This window comes from Terrapene carolina, unplaced genomic scaffold (genome assembly GCF_002925995.2).
Source record: "Terrapene carolina triunguis isolate 2854851 unplaced genomic scaffold, T_m_triunguis-2.0 Scaffold58, whole genome shotgun sequence".
In the NCBI taxonomy this organism is placed as follows: Eukaryota; Metazoa; Chordata; order Testudines; family Emydidae; genus Terrapene; species Terrapene triunguis.
The window spans coordinates 17872794-17887850 of record NW_020664409.1 but is presented as its reverse complement, the minus strand read 5'-3'; positions in this window follow the sequence as shown (position 1 = coordinate 17887850).

Sequence of the window (15057 nt, the reverse complement as noted above, 5' to 3'; positions counted from 1 at the left end):
TACAGTGGAGTCAGAAACAGTTCCTGGCTTGCCATGCAGCTAGATCTCCAGTCACCTCTCCCCTATATTCCTCCTCCTCCTCCTCATCCACTGCCTCCTCCTCCTCACTGTTCACAGCAGGGGCCTGTGACTTGGAGGTATCTATGGTGCAGTGGTGGGTCTCCGCCAAGTATGGCATGCAGCTCTTTGTAAAACCATCAGGTCTTTGGCTCAGCACTGGATTGATTGTTAGCCGCCCTGGCCTTTTCGTATGCCTGCCGCAGCTCCTTGACTTTCCCGCGGCACTGCTGTTGATCCCTGCAGTACCCCTTCTCCTGCATCCCCTGAACAAACTGCTCATAGATGTCAACATTTCTATGGCTGGTTCAGAGCTGTGCCTGCACAGCCTCCTCGCCCCACAGGCCCAGGAGATTCAATATCTCCTGTCTACTCCAGGAGGGAGTGCATAGCCTGCATGGTCAGCTGGGAAGTTGCACTCAATGATGGAGAGCTGCTAGGTGTGCTCACCATATCAGGCAATCAGGAAAAGGGATTTCAAAAAATTTGTGGGGCTTTAAAGGAGAAGGGTAGTTCCCAGCCATGGCCCCAGGGCAGCTGAGTTCACAGTGGTGACCGGAATGGTCAGCGTATGGCATTGTGGGACAGCAAGGGTTGATATAAGTAACACAGTGTCTACACTTGCACTGCATTGACCTAAGTACATTGGCTGTGGCTCTATGCTACTCAGAGAGGTGGTGTTACTATGTCAGTGTAGTGGGGCACTTACATCAGTGGAAGGCAAATTTAAATGCAGACACATGCACAACTAGGTTGACACAAGCTGCCTTACGTCAACCTAACTTTGTAGCGTAGACCAGGCCAATGCAACAAACAGTTGTAGAACGCAATGGGAGGAAGGGGAAGACAAGGTTATAGTATTATGGACAAAGTTGCATACATTGGTAGAATTTTGTAAACGTCATAGTTTGGTATATTTTTTTAAAAATAAGGAAAGAGAGATATTAATTAATCACTAACTAGCCCCATTTTTGCTGAAAATAAATAACTGTTTTGGTTTTAGAAGTTACTGTAAAAATCTTCTATTTTCACCTTTAGCTACCCAGCGTTGTGTAAGTAAGGGGGTCTCAACCTGGAGGTTGAGACCAGGCGCCAGGGCCTGCCTTTCCCATTTCTTTTTTTACATGGGATAGGGGTCCTAGCTAGATAGGAAGGGATTTCAGGGAGGACCCAGTATGGAAAAGATGTAAAACTACAATGTAGGGTGTTTCTTTGCAAAGGAACACAATGGACTTTCCCATGATTCTTTTTAGCCAAAGATAAAATCCAACAAGAAGCCTGACAAAACCGGCCCCACTGCAGTGAAAGAGAGAAATTTACCACAGACTTCAGTGGGGTCAGGATTGCACCCTGGATTCAAACAGAACTTTTTTTATGAATTTAAGGAAATCTGCATCACTGTTTCAGTTTTACTGGAGACCCAATGGTCACATGAAAATATACACTGCATTGAACTAAAACCAGCTACACTAGCTCAGCCACATGCACATGCATCCAGCTTGACATCTCCCCACTGGAAATATGTCAGAAACTGATAGGGCTGAGATTGTCATTAAACAGTCAGTTAGCTGGAATGATTTTAACATGTTCCATTTGGTAGATGCTGCAGCAGAAATATCTCAGCCAAGTCAAGTGCAAAGAGACAATTAGGTATGTCCTCCGCATACCGATTGTTTCAATTCTAAAGGTTCAACTGAGTAACTATTTGGCTCTGTATCATTTTATTAATGGTATTGACAAGAAAAAATTGTTCATAGTTATGCAACTTGAGAGGCAATTTTCTGAACTTTAATTTTAGTAATGGCTTGTGATTTTGGCCAGCTCTGAAGACAGTTTATGGGAGAGGCCAGACACTTCCAAAAGCAGACTGACAACTTGCTCTGCCTTTTGTAGATGGAGTCCTGATCCAAACAGTAATATAAACAGACTATCGACCTCATAAACAGCTTCATAATCACAGCCTTACCTTTTTGATTTATGTCTTCTACCTCCCTGGTTCTAGCTTGTCAATGTCAATACCCTGTCTGCAGGGTCTGGCATATAATCATTACTGGATACTAGCCTAAGGCTGCTTTTTACAGAGATGAGGATATACTGACTGGGGTCCATGACAGGCTAGTACCTAATAAGGATATAATTAGGAAACCAACCTCACACAGGACTGAACCCCACAGTAAGCCAACAATGCTTTTAAAATAACAATGTAGGCCCCAGTTAGGTGAAGAGGTTTGTCTGCTCAGAACAACTTGCAGGATCATGTACTACATTTTTATCAGTGAACAAAGCAGAATGTGTACCTGCTACAACCAAGCCAGTAGCTTCCAAAAAGCACAGCATATATGCAGCAATTCACCTGGAAGTCAGCCACTGAAAGGGTCAAACTAGAAGGGATTTTTGTTGCTCTCAAATCCCCTGATTCTAGGCAAGTCTTATGTGGAAAGAAAACCAAAGGAAAGATGGGGGGAAAGAAACCTACTCCATCACCTGTGCTCTACAAGGTGATAATAGAAGTCTTGATGCCATATCTGTCAAATTGAAATTCCCATTGAGTTCAATGAGGCCAGGATTTCACCCCAGGTTTTGGGCCTAAAATTCAGGATTAGGGGACATTTCTCAAAACTACTACCAAAAGTTTCAAATTCTCTGCCATGCCTGGGGTGCCACAGATGCAGACGCCACAACCAAGGAAGTGACATTTAATAGAACAGAAGTGGAACAGAGAATCTACCTCGATCCCCATGTTGTTGTAACTCACCTAAAGTGGATCAATGTTATTTTCCTGATTTTAAAAAATATATATATTTGATGTCATTTTTCAGGTCAGCTGAGAGGGAACTCTCAGGCTTTTCAGTTTCTCATTGTAGATATCCTCAGTAGTTTCTTACCATAGACATGTATACCCTAAAGACAGAATCACCATCACTTTTCTAAATCTCATCAAGATAGGAGAAACCAGTGATGCCTACGTAATAATACCGTTTTGAATCAAGTGATCAAGTCTGGAGGTTAAGTTAATTTATAGCCCCACATGGCACTCCATGGTGGCTCAAATGCAGCATTGCAGTCTCTATTGAGATGAATAGAAAACTGCAGATTCTACCAGCTTATATTTCCTTGTTTCTTCCCTCCTTCCACCCCCATTTTCTTCTTGTTGTTTGTCATTCCTCCACTTCCTCGGGGCTGGAGGTTGCTAAAGAAGAGACCAGTCTAATGGTTTGCAAAAATAAAAGTGTAATAAAGCAAACCACCACATGGAAAGGTGGAGAAGTCTGACTGACTGACACCAAACAATGCACATCAGGGATCCTACTAAAAAACTGGGTTCTTGTTAGTAGTTATATGGCTGACATTACTGTAACATCTGACCATCTCAATCTTGACTGTATTTATCCTCAGAAGATCCCTGTGAGGTAGGGCATCACTATTATCCCCTTTCTACACAGGGGGAACTGAACACAGTGACTCGCCCAAGTTGACAAAAAAGCAAGCAAAGAACTGAACTCCACTCTCTCAAACCACGGACTGGTTCTGGACCATTCTCCCGCTGTGTTAATAGATATTAATTATTATTTCTTTTGATTTGTTCAAAAAGAAGCATAAGAGCTGTACCCATCTCAGGTCTGAGTTGCCCTTCACATGAGTTTAAAAATACACTTATGAATTACAGATCCTAACCCCAATAGTCAAAAGTAACAACACAGAAAAAACAACCACTGCAAATCATCCACCACACTACAAACCAGCTTCACAATTATGCTTTCCCAAAACCCTCTTGATGGACTTTTCTACAGGCCTATTTTGGAGCAGAACTGAGGCACCCTCTCAGGCAACATTGTTCTATTCATTCACTCACTATCGAGCCATAGGAGCTCCACCATGAAAATCTCTACTGATCACAGCTAGAGCTGGAGCTGGATTCTCACAAGAAGAGAGAAAGTTTCTCAGGTAGGTGGTTGCTAAGACATTTAGGGCTTTATAGGTCAAAGCCAACCCCACAGGCTCTGCTTGGAAACCAATAAGCAACCAGTTCAGATAGTTAAACACCAGCATGAGGTGCTTCTGGCAAGATACATCATTTAACAAGTGGGCCAATAAATCTGCACCTGCTTCTGTTTCTTGATTGATTTAAGGGGTAGCCTCATCTAGAGCTCAGAGAAGCAGCCTAATTTTAAAATGACAAAGGTTTGGATAACAGTAGTGACCTCTCACATCCCAAATAAATTGTTGTAATCCCTGGTCAGACTCAGATGGTAGAAAGTCATTGCTGCTATGTGATCTTCTAACAGCAGCTGGGAATCAGACCCCTGGATGTCAAACTCAAGTAACAAATGAAAAGAGTGATGGTCAAGGCATTTGCTTCAGATTTACGAAATCTAGGTTCAATTCCTTGTCCTGTCATAGGCTGTGTGTGTGACTATGAGCAAGTCATCTAGGACCAGATCTTCAAAGGTATGCAGGTACTTACATACTTTAAGGGTCTGGGCCTTAGTCTCGCTGTGCCTCAGTTCCCCATCTGTAAAATGGGGACAATAGCACTTCCATTCAGATAGGTTTGAAACATTTCGTGTTCAGAACTGCCCAAACCACTGTACTTTTGCTCCAAAGATATCTTTAGTCTAATTATTCCTGACATTTCACTCCTGGTATCATAAATACTGCAGCTCAAGTTTTTGACAGTAAGGAACAAGATGAGGGGGAAGTTCTCAAATAAACAAAATAAAAAACAGAGGATTTTTTCAAAAACCTGCAATAGAAACCATGGCTAGTGATCAGGCCCAGCTGTTAGTTAGCTGCTGAGAACAAACCTGAAGAATCAAAACATAACAAGAAGATGCAAGGACAGACTTTTCCCCAAAGGCCACATTGGCTTTGTCAATCTGTTGTATAGAAATGTAAAAACCAAGTATCTTTAATGAGAAATACTGCACACTGGTGGAACATTTAGCAACAGGATGATGGGTACCAACAAATAAATGATATTACACCTAGTCATTACAATAAAAAAAAAGTTTAAAACTCTGTTATCAAGTATACTCATATAAACTCATACAAGGCCCAACCCATTCTTCATCTTCCTCCTCCCCCACTGATAAACCTTTCTGAAAACCCCCGAGGCGGCTGCATATTAGTGGTGCTGTCTGTATATATCATTTGTGAGGTGCTTTGGGATGAAAAGTCAAATACATCTGTGCCCACTCCCACTTGGGAATAGCCTTGTAGCAAGCTCTCAAAAGACATGTAAAAACTGCTCTCCTTCAAGACCCCCTATTCTCATTCTATACTAATGAATAATTGTGATGAATGTTAATGCTCACACTCCATGCGCTGATCTGAGAATCGTTTCCCTATATAAATGTTACTAGCTAATCAAATCTCTTTAGTTCCTTGCAACTTCTTTAAGACATCAAACTACATTTTACCAGTCTTATTAGATACACTTCTGGCACAGCAGCCGTTCAGTCGATGATGTGTTTTAATTTTTGAATGTAGCTGTTTCATGAGATGCCTTTTAATCTTTTTTTGGTTTTATGGCTGAACAGTCACTGTTGATTCTGGTCTCAAGCTTGTTATTCATCCATGATTAGAATGGCACAAACTCTCCACAAGTAAAATGGAGTTGGTTGAAAATTCGATTACCCTTCAGTGGCAGATTCAGTAATTCTAAGAAACTGCAGAGAATCCAGACAATCTAGGACTGATCACTGAGGGACATTCAGTAAAGGCTAAAAAAACACTGCACTTTTCAGCTCTGGCCGCTGTATTTTTCTTCATTATAGCTTCCACCAGAATTTCTCTTTCTTCATGTGGAAAGTCAGCTCTGACCTCTTCCGTCAACATATTTTTGTACAGGTTAGTCCATTAAAACATTGAATTAGGCTACAGGCCACTGCTTGTAAAGGTTTGCTAGTGTTTCCTGCACATCATCTAAATAGCTAGAACTCGATTTTAAGTTATCATATTATCAGGTCTTGCTATTAGATTCTTTATGGAAATTCTTCAAAGGGACAGATTCTGATCTCACTTACAACAATATTAAAATACTGCAACACCATTGACTCCAAGTGAGAACAGAATCAGGCATTAAATCTGTCTCTCTCTCGCTGTTGATATTTGCATATTATAGAAGGGGCTGGTAGCATCGCTTATTATTAAAGTTGCCCAACACTTTCCATTATAAGACTCTGTTTTCTGTTGCTTTTTGTGAAACTGCAACTATTTGGGCTGAAAATTTCCATTCTGGATGTCTCCTCGTGCTGAATTTTTTTGGAAAATTTCACACAAAAAATGTTCTTTTAACAACATTACAGTTGCAAAGACAAGCACTCAAAAGTTAAGGAATGCTAGAATTAAGGCTGTCTGTGCAAACTTAACTCACCCCTCCATAATCATCCATTATGATCCAATTTTTAATTATACAAGCACATACTGTATTTTCCACAGGACTCCTCCCTCATGCAGTACATAGAATGCACCATGCTCTGGGGATAAATCAGACTTTTGTAGAAAGGAATGTTATTGTCTATAGGACCCCTCCCTCCTTTGTTGCATAAATTGGAAGGTGTGTAGTGAATCAGACAGGAGATTTCAGGAAAAGAAGGGATGATCCCATGGTTGAGGGAGTCAAATGCTGCCTTGGAGAATTAGATTTTTATCCCTACCTCTGCCACAGAGTTCCCATTTGATGCTAAGCAAGTCACCTAAACCTAAGCACTCACAGCTGCAACTGAAGTCACTTTGGACTGTGGTTTGAACATAAGTAGTGCCATAGACTGCTAGTACTCTTAAAAAAAAAAAAAAAACAGATCCCAGGCATCTTAAATTGGGCACCCAAAATTAGAGGATATTTTTTACCTTAATTTATCTGTGCCTCAGTTCTACATCTGTAAAATGAGGATAATATCACCCTCTCCTCTAACAGAGGTTTTGTCAAGATTATCTGTGTTTGTGAAGCACTCAGATAGTAATGAGCAGCACAGAAAAAGCCATGAGGAAATTACTAATTCTGTCTTCAGGGCAGGGATTGAATTGTGTGCTATAATTACAGCATCAGGCCACAAACTGAACAATGAGGATAAAACAAATATTTAAAAGGTGCGCATTAAGAGGGCACTATCAACTATGTGTACTGAATGAGTCAGGGGTCCTGTAGAAAAAACAGTCCGTGATCACATAATTAAAGACTGTAGCACAATTCACAGGCAACCTTAATTCTTGCATATCCTAATTTTGAGTGCTTAGTTTTGCAACCCTAAATAATGTTCTTTTGACATAAAAAATCCCTCTGTGTAGGGGTGCTTTGAGCCTCATTATCCCACCTGGGTAAGAGTGGTTGTGCTCACAATCCTCACACTCAACTGAACATAAGGAGCAAAATCCTGTCTCCACTGATATCAATGGGACCAGGATTCCATCCAAGGACTGTGCAAGGTGAGCACTGCCACCCAATGCTCCAGGAGTCGCAGGAAGCAAGGTGATGACAGTTTCACTTCCTCTCTACCTTACCTAGCAGAGATGAGCATTTGAGGAGGCAAGCACACCTGGTGCATCCTATTAAGGGGTGCAGCAATGGCCTCATCCCGCTTCAGAATGAGATGTTCAGGACATGTTGTGCCTTAAAGAACAGCACAGGCCATTGTTTTAAAAGACAGTCCCAAATGATAGCATTCACTCTGCCCCAGGTCCGAGGGGGTGGATTCCACAGTGAGGCAATTATACAATGTCCAATCAGGAAAGCCAGAGAGAGCATTCCCCTAACTTGATAAGAATGTCCCAAAGTAAGAAGTGAAATGAGAGGGATTTGAGGGTAGAGGACTTGATCCAGAGCTCACTGAAGTCAATGGAAACACTCGCACAGATGTCAGTGAGCTTTGGATCATCCCTATAAAAAGAGAACAGTACTATCCCTCAATTTGTGGCAGCAGCTGTCTCAGAATCAGTCTCCAAACACACTATACTTCTCCAAACTCAAAATAAGCTTGTGATGTGTCCTTCCACATACTCAAAACTTAACATAGCTAACAATATAATGGACCCCATTTCAATATTGCCATGTGGTCAGGCTGCCAAAAATCATGAGAATGGATTAAAACTCATAAGTGGGGTTTTTTTTTTGTTTTTTTTTTTAAAGAATAAGTTGCTTTTATTGTTTTAAGCCGTTAGGGTTTACATTTTCAAGCTTTTTTCTGCAACCAAAAGGGCTAGAAACTTACTTTTAAAAAATGAGAACTGAGATTCTAGTGTATTCATATGTCTCCAGAACTTTAAGAAAAAGACCCAAAACTACAAGACTCATAATAAAATCATCAGAGTGGACAACACGACAATCCTAACACCCTTTCTCAAGATGGCTACTGCCTTACTGTACCAGAGTCCCATTTAAATCAGCACTGGGATCAACAACGGATTTAAAAAAAAAAAACAGTAGCAGACAAGATGAAATAATTGTCTATTTACACAGAAAAGCAATCATTTGGAAATGTTATGCTGCATTGATGGCAGTAATTATTAACATGTCACAACAAGGTCAATATGTTACTAGTTTTATAACACTACTTTAGGTAATGGATGAGACATGTTGAAGCAGCTTTTGGTTCATTTGATATTATCCTCATTATGGCTCTAAGCTGGCACCGGGGATCAACGTTTCCAAAAATTACCACTACTCCTGAACAGGCAGGAGCACATATTGTTTATCTGGCTGCTATTATTTTTCTCACTTAGGAGCCATCAATTGTATTATGTTGTAAAGACCATAGCCAAAGAAAAGACTCCTGGCAAAACACAGTGGTGAGGTATTCAGAGTTGGTTGTTCAAGAAAAAAAACCAAAAACATATGAAATTTCACAGTTACTTCATGTCTAGTTTGAGGCTGTTTGCTATCACAATCCCGGCTTTTTTAACCTTGCTGTCTGCTTGCCATAATCTTTAAATATCCTTTTTATGAGGTGTCAAGGGATTCCCTAGAATCCAATCTACTTGATTTCAGTTATCTGGGTTTAAAGCCTTTGGCAAAAACTACACATTAGCAAATACAGCAGCTATGCTAAGAATGGCATTACATTACTTTCCCATAGCTCTGAACTTGCCCAGTGTGTCCATTATTGTCCAGACACTTTTATAAGCATCATTAACCTAGACCATTTTAAAACTGTGGGTAATGCAAGGTTAAAGATAGTGTCTCAATTGCATTAAATCTCATTTTAAACACTCTTATTGTTATTATGCATACTTCACTATTATAGTTGCTTATTTGTGCAACCATAATTAAAGGCGAGTTTATAACTGCTGCAGAAATTTGTTCTTAGTCAAAACTGACTCTCCAATTCAGATGCAATTATTTTTCAAAATTATTTTAAACAAAAAAAAACCCTCCCTAAGATTGGAAACTCTTTAAATGACTATAATACAGACCCCCTAAACTGTTTGAGGGTGCCCAAAGCACTTTTATGCTTGTATAATATGAAAGTAGCTTTGATCTGAAGATGAAATTTGACAGTTATTAGTATGTATCATCTAGGCTTTTTTGCTGTTATTAAAATAACTGCAGTATTAAACCTTCAAGCGTTGACACTGTGCACTGATAGTCAAATCTATTAAAATAGCTGCAATATTAAACCTTCAAGCATTGACACTGTGCACTGATAGAACTTGGTGAATACCAAGTTCTGTGTCAGAAAGATTTCCAGTCCCTATGGGCTCTCTTTTCTCCCTTCTGCTAAGAGTGATCACTAAAAAATGCCACATACGGTCTAATCTATCTACTGCTATTGCACAAGATTGCAACCTGCCCTTAAAAAAACCAAAAAGAGGGAACAAAGAGGCACTGGGCACCTCATAGGTTTACCTGCATCACGTGGGAGAAGTGTCTCAAAAGGCTGCTCTGACTCTCCATCCTACACAGGTATGTCAGGAGTGGGCAGTTGGGAACAGGTAGAAGCTTCACGGGGCAGCAAAGGAGGGGAAATTATTTGCTACAGCCAGGGAGGGAGAGAAACTGCAACTCAGATTTCTCTTGGAGTGGTCCAGCTATGTATTATCCCTGACTCCAGGCATTTTGTTGTTAGAAGCTAGCCTTTTGTAGACTATGATAATCCCTAAAATAACCAGAAGGGGAAAAGCCCCACATGAATATAAAGCTGGTCACCACATTATGCAAAGTGCACCAATGGCTGAAGTGAAAAGTGCTGTGTTCAGAAGATAAAATAAAAATCACACACAAAGGTGAGACTGAGAAATGACACTGGTGAGAGAAGCAGTAAAGTAGTAGTTTCCTATGGTCATATACAAACTGAAGGAATTTTAAGATAGAGAAAGTATTCACTGTGAGTGGGAGGAAAACCTTGATAGTGAAAGGCACTTTCTTTTCTACTGCTACAGTAGAAACAAATAGTTGTACAGAGCTGGACAAATTGGGAGAAGAGGAGTTAGATGAATTACTTTGTTTTGGTGGATCAGCATGGCTACCTTGACCTGAGTGACACAATGAGTGAATAGAATAAATGAATAAAAGAATGTTCATGTGCTGCATAATTGGACTTTCAGGTGTGTGTTAAGTAATCCACATGGCTCAAGATAAAAGGAAGTAATATATATACACAGTCATTTGCTTCAAAATGAAATAGAGTCTAGCACTTTTAGTGTTCAGTAAAACGCCTCCTTATTTAAAACCCACCTAAGGTTTGGCTGAATAAATGTATTTCTAGTACAAATGTGAAAGCTTTGAAAACACCTGCTGTTTCTTTTACATGGAAAACAAAAACGTGCATGGGTCTTGAGTGCAATGTCATTTGCAAAGCATTTTGGATTTTTCCTTCTACCTTCTGGGCTGTTTCCTAGTTATCTATTTTGTCATCGCCTGCTTTATTTCTCACAGTCCTCTAGTTTATATTTATTCATAGGCTTACCGGTGGTGCTTCTCACTGAGCATCTCACACAATTGCTGGAGTTGCCCTCACAGCATCTCTTTGAGGTAGAGTAGTATTACCTCCATTTTACAGATGAACTGAGAATCAGAGACATTGAGTAACCAAGCCAAGGTCACATAGGAAGTCTGGCTGAGCACCAGGAATTGAACTCAAGCCTCCTGATTGCCACGCCAGTGGTCTGTAGCCCCAAGACCATCTTCCTCTTCCTCCTATTTCCATTGTCTATCACCTACAGACCCATCTTGGCCTTTCCACACTCACAGAGTGGAAAACCCCCAGGTGGAGGCTAAATGGTAGGATGTTTTTGTGGAGTTCCTCCCCACTTTGTTCCACACAAATTGTTCTCTCTTAGGGGAGACAGTTTGCTCCTCACACAAAACAGGCTTCAGGTCCAGCCCTAAACCCCCTTGAACCTGTGAGATCCATAGGAGGCCAGTGACTCCAGGGTTCCACACCGGGTTTGTGTCCCTGGTGCTTCTGGGGAGTTCATTTCTTCTGGATTTGTGCCTTCAGGGCTTCCCTAGCTAGAGGCTGCCCTTGAGACTCCCCCTTTAATGCACATGGTCCCATCACAGGGGAGAGAAGGTACATTCTGCCTGTGATTGCATTTACTTGTCTGCTAGAAACTAGGCATAGCCATATCCCTCCCAGCCACACTTCACCTATATGGTGGCCCGGATCAGTGGAAATTGATTAGGAGAATATTTCCACAGAGGTGTCTGACCCCACTTTTTGTGTGGATCACAGGAACACAGTCAGTCCCTGTGATTTTCCCATCAACAAAGAGTTTTTAAACTTTAACAAAGTTTAACAAAGTGTTTAAAATACAAAAGCTTATTTACCAGTACTTAGCATAATAAATAAATATGATGTGACATGAATTGGAGTCAAACTACTATTCACCAAGTACAAAAATCAGAGGTTTAAAGTAGATTCAGATATGAATGTAATAAGTAATCAAACATCTTTAATGCACACATGTACTTGTGTTGCAGAAGTGCTAGTATCCCTTGCAAACCATATGCTGGGAGTCAGCTGTCACAGTTACAGGGCTAATTGCATCTCATCCCTCTATGTTGTATCTGAGTACATTCCTGCAGGTCTCAGGCCTCATGCCTTTATCTGTCCTGCAGTGGAATTGCATGATTCTCCCACTCTTAGACCAGGCTACAGGCTCTTAGACAGGCTACAGTCCTCTGTGTATCAACTGTTTACTCAGGAGGTCCAACTGGTTCAACATCTGCAGTTCTTCCTTTTGGGAGTCTATGACCGGTGGTGAATAGAGTGACCAGACAGCCTTTTTAAAACCAAATTATTGTTTAATCTTAACAGTAGGAACAAAAGCATAATATAAGAGAAACCTGGTTTTAAAACAATAAACATGATGTATGTATATCTTTCCAATTTAAAGCTTACCTCCTTGATGGAGTGCCAAGGAAGGCTTAACTTATTCAGACGTCTACCCGGCGGGGGTGTTTGTGTATGTGAGGTCTGAACAGCTTCTCAGCAGCAACTCACTGACCTCTGCACAGAGGGTCTTTTTCAGAGCCGGCTCCAGCATTTCTGCCGCCCCAAGCAAAAATCGGCGGCGGCGGCAATTGGAAAAAAAAAAAAAGCCGCGATCGGCAGCAGCAGTTCAGCGGCAGGTCCTTCGCTCCTAGAGGGAGTGAGGGACCTGCCGCCCCCGAATTGCCGCAGGTGCCGACCCTCTCCCTTGGCCGCACCAAGCACCTGCTTGTTAAGCTGGTGCCTAGAGCCGGCCCTGGTCTTTTTAACTGTTTATAGTCCTCCTGGGCTGTCAGTTCCCTCCATTGGCAAAACAAACTGTGACCTGGCTGAAGCCTGGAAGGTAAGATTTTCACCGTTAATAATTCAGAGTGGTTAAGAGATGACGCCCGAAGTGTCTACTGGGATGTGTCTTATCTCAAGTCATTGTTTTGCTTTCCTGTTTGTTTCCCAGCAGCCCTGTTGATTAACCCAGTGTAGTCATACAGTAAACATCCAACATTAAAGCCCATATAGTCACACAGTACCTACCACAACAAACATGTCACATAGAGCATTAACAAATTATTACAGTGCAGCCCACTTTTGACACACCAGCATCAAGAAATTGCAACAGAAAAGTTCTGGAAACCTCTTACAAAAGAAGATCAATTTGTAGATATTCTTGTATATGGCTCAAATGTTACAATCTTTCCAATGTATTCTGTGCCACGTGTAGCACACACAGAGCTGGCTGTCTCATTAAAGGTGCACAGCCAGTTCAAGTTATTGTCATTGTCAGAAAGAGAAAATTACAAAATGAGTTGCCTATTACTTGTATTGCTCACTTTTCTATACTGTGTTTTTCTTTTACATAGCAAAAGGATGCAAAAGGCAATGGCTTCATGTTTTTAAGCATTGAGAAACTCCTGCCTCTCACCAGCTTGACCCTCTGCAAAAATATTGTTGTCATTTCTACCATCATTAACTTTATCTCACTTTTAAACTTGAATCTATAATGGGTCTTCCATACTATGGTCTGATGTATCATAGAATCCCAGGGTTGGAAGGGACCTCAGGAGGTCATCTAGTCCAACCCCCTGCTCAACGCAGGACCAATCCCCAGACAGATTTTTACCCCAGTTCCCTAAACAGCCCCCTCAAGGATTGAGCTCACAACCCTGGGTTTAGCAGGCCAATGCTCAAACCACTGAGCTATCCCTCCCCCCTTTAGCTTTGTAGGCTCTTCTGGTTTTCCATTGGAGATTCCTAAGGTTCCCCACTATCCCCACCCCACCCACACACACACCATTGTTTTCCCTCAGGGGAATGGTTTAGTTCCATATCAAGTGCATTATTGCCTCTGACAGTGGCTATAATGTGGAGAGAAACCAGCCTGCTCAGCCTTGCAATATTGTCGTGAAGATTTACCAAGCTAGTCACAAATTCTGTTCACCTAGCCTTTGCTAAGATTATTTCTAAAAATAATTATATTTTACTTGCCTATCAAAAAAAACGGTTCAGAGTTTTCAAAGCTAGGCCTGTTTGCAGTGGCAGAAGAGAGAACAGAAATCACAGGTAACTCCAGTGGCATTACACCAGTGTAAAATCACTGCCAGTGACACAAGAAGCCACCATGGTAGGATGATGTGCATGGCAACCTCCAGAAGGCTTTTCAGATCCCTGCTCCTCTCATTTTCTGCTTCATTATTGCCCTTATTACAATACAGACAGTTATTCCTTTATGAAGTAATCCAAAGTCCATTAACGTCAATGGAATGACTCCCATTGAATTCAGTGGGTCTGTCCGTTACATAGTAGTGTGGTCGTGAATAAAGCAGTGCGTAAATATAAATCAGATGTGGTATGGTTACCTGAATAAGTTCATTCTGGATAGTTTTTTTTCTACCAACACATGGTACTGAAGGTAGTGTTCTTCTAATATGACTAGACCACATCAACTTTCATGGGTACATGTCAACATTAAATCTGCTTTTAGTCTCCAGGAACACATGCATATAAAAAAATATGTTTAAATAAGTCAGTCAACATGCCCTTTCCCCACCCTCCCTTATCTCCCAAAACCACACTTTATGAGACAGTTCTTAGAAAAGCAAGTATATGTTCCATGTATGGATATTCCAGCAAACTATGGTATAGAATTTATAATAGTCCAAAAGCCTCTATTGGAGTTGGGGAATCTTTGGAGAGCACTAGAGGTGGGAGCCTAAACACTGCATGCAGCATATGACAATCAAAGTTTCAGTTTAATCGGCTTAGACAGTCAAACTAAACTAGGACGCCTCGTCACCCAGCACTTACATGATTCATTAATCAGACAATTGCAAAAAGCAGTTTCCCTCCATTAACTTTTCTGTATCTGCCTGGTGGTCCTTTGCACAGCCTACTGAGGAAAGGACATATGACTGAAAATGAGAGTCTAAAGCACTAATGAAAAAGAAGCATGATAAAAAGCAAGCCCTGTGTACGTTCACAGCATACACACAGCAAAATTAGATATAAACATAAAATACTCTTGCTGGAAGGTTGTAACGTAACACTACTTTATTACTTAGCATTCAGAATGATA